Below are 2,500 nucleotides of genomic sequence, written 5' to 3' on the forward strand. Positions count from 1 at the left end.
ATATATATATATATATATATATATATATATAATTATATATCTATATAGCCAGACACTTTCTCCTTATCATAACAGGGAAATTCGTTCTACTTTTTTTATTTCCACTTGATATTTTGTAATTTTATTTATTATTCATTATTCATTATTCATATATTTTATGTTTTATTACTTGCACTTAAAATTATGCAATTTACTTCATTATTCACTCCTTTTGCCTTTACCATATCATTTAGACGTTCAACTTCTCACTTCCAACAACAATTTATATATTTTATCTAAATAAATATCAAAAGTAATTCTTCCTAATTACCCTTTGATATTACGATATAGCAATATCATTCATTTATTCCTATGTAATTAAAATGTCATGATCATATCTCACAGTGTCACCCTAATTACAACACGCGCGTAATTACTACTGCATACAGCTAATACTTAAAACAAATTACAAGGTCTTAGTGAAATTCAAAGTAAATATTCAAATTTCTCTTATCCTTGTTGCTATCAGGACGCAATTAGTGTTTCGGCAAAACTGTTATTTCACTATATATCGTCATCATCATCTCCTACGCCTATTGATGCATATATATATATATATATATATATATATTTATATATATATATATATATATATATATGTATTAAATATATACATATATACATAGGGCCTCCGTCAGACTTCACCAGTCGTCTCTATCTTGAGCTTTTAATTCAATACTTCTCCATTCATCACCTCTCCCTTCACGCTTCATAGCTCTCATCCATATAGGCCTGGGTCTTCTAACTCTTCTAGTGCCTTGTGGAGCCCAGTTGGAAGTTTAGTGAGCTAATCTCTCTTGAGGAGTGCGAAGAGCAGGCCCAAACCATCTCCATCTACCCCTCACCATGATGTTTTTGTTTAACGCCTTTTAAATCCAAAAAGAAAACTTTATGCATGATGTACTTTCTTATTACCATAAACCTTAAAATAGGTAATACTTTCTTAATATCTTATGGTTTGAAATAGGAAATACTTTTATAAATGTATTTAGACCTGAAATGGACTTGAAATAATTACTTAATATATTTAAACTCGTTTCTGTACTATCTTTAAACTTGAAATGATGTCAGTTTTCTTACTATCTTCAATATTGAAAATTTTAGATATTCTCTCTATTTCTATAGATATGAAAATTGCCATATTTACCTATATCATAATGCAAAAAGGACTATTTACCTATTCCATTATCCACAAAAGTCTTTCTTATATAACCCAATTTTAGTTTGGGCCCTAATCACCTATTTCATTATGCAAAAAGGACTATTTCTTATATAACCCCATTTTAGTAAGGGCCCCTAATCACCTATTTCATTATGGAAAAAGGACTATTTCTTATATAACCCAATTTTAGATTGGGCCCCTATTCACCTATTTCATTATGGAAAAAGAACTTTTTCTTATATAACCTAATTTTAGTGAGGGACCTAATCACCTATTCCACTACGCACAAAAGACTCTTTCTTATATAACCCAATTTTAGTTTGGGCTCTAATCACCTATTTCATTATGAAAAAAGGACTATTTCTTATATATCCCAATTTTAAGATATTTTATGTTTTAGTCTTACATCTAAATGAAAAAAATATTCTCAAGGAACCTAACCTGAGGTCAGAATATCTAAGACGTACGTGAGCAGGATGCTATCCTACATATTCCTACCAGGTACCGCCCACACTGCATATATATCACTCGGTGGCTCTTATGAGAGAGAGAGAGAGAGAGAGAGAGAGAGAGAGAGAGAAAATGTTTTTCCATTTTCCTTCTTCACCTTCCCTTTCCTTCGAAACCAACCCTGAAGTGATCCTTCTGCCAGGAACATAATCTGAATTGCTAATGATAGAGTTGCTACGTGTATGACGGTGTATACATACTGTATTTGCATGCATAATTTGCGCACGTATACTCATCTCTAGACCACATGGGGTATTGGATTAGAGAGAGCAACCACCTGATTGAGTGCAAATTACATTACAACAGAAAATAATACGAATTCTTAAGTTTGTTCTTTTAGCACTGCAAAAAAAAATCGAATGCTGGCTTGATTGGACCTTTTCCCTTTATCTGTTTTTGGTTGGATTCCATCCATTTGGCGTTCATCAGGGTGTTGAATTGTTTAGAATAGCTTGGAAATGTAAACAAGTTTGTTTATTGTGCGTAACAAGCTTTTTATTTACTTTACGCTTGTTGCAATAATTCTGAGGGATAATTATGAATTGAACTTTCACAATCAAATCTTCAAAAATTCATTATTATTATTATCATTATTATTATTATTATTATTCCCTGTCACAAGAAAATGAACAACGTTGGAAATAAATATAAATTCAGGATATGATATAAATGTTTGTCTCTAAATCCTTACTCGATAAACAACCTTTAAGCATATAATTAGGTTTTTGAAAATTCATTTGAGAATTAATTCTTCATTCCTCACAAAATTACATTTTGGAATTACATCAA

General features: G+C 30.8%; 1 protein-coding gene across 3 annotated transcripts in view; it reads left to right on the forward strand.

The window, feature by feature from the left end:
• The window catches only part of LOC137628913 (uncharacterized protein CG3556-like), a 243,830-nt gene that overhangs the window by 91,395 nt on the left and 149,935 nt on the right, over nt 1-2,500 (forward strand). The window lies entirely within an intron of this gene.

Source organism: Palaemon carinicauda, chromosome 36 (assembly GCF_036898095.1).
Source record: "Palaemon carinicauda isolate YSFRI2023 chromosome 36, ASM3689809v2, whole genome shotgun sequence".
Classification (NCBI taxonomy): Eukaryota; Metazoa; Arthropoda; class Malacostraca; order Decapoda; family Palaemonidae; genus Palaemon; species Palaemon carinicauda.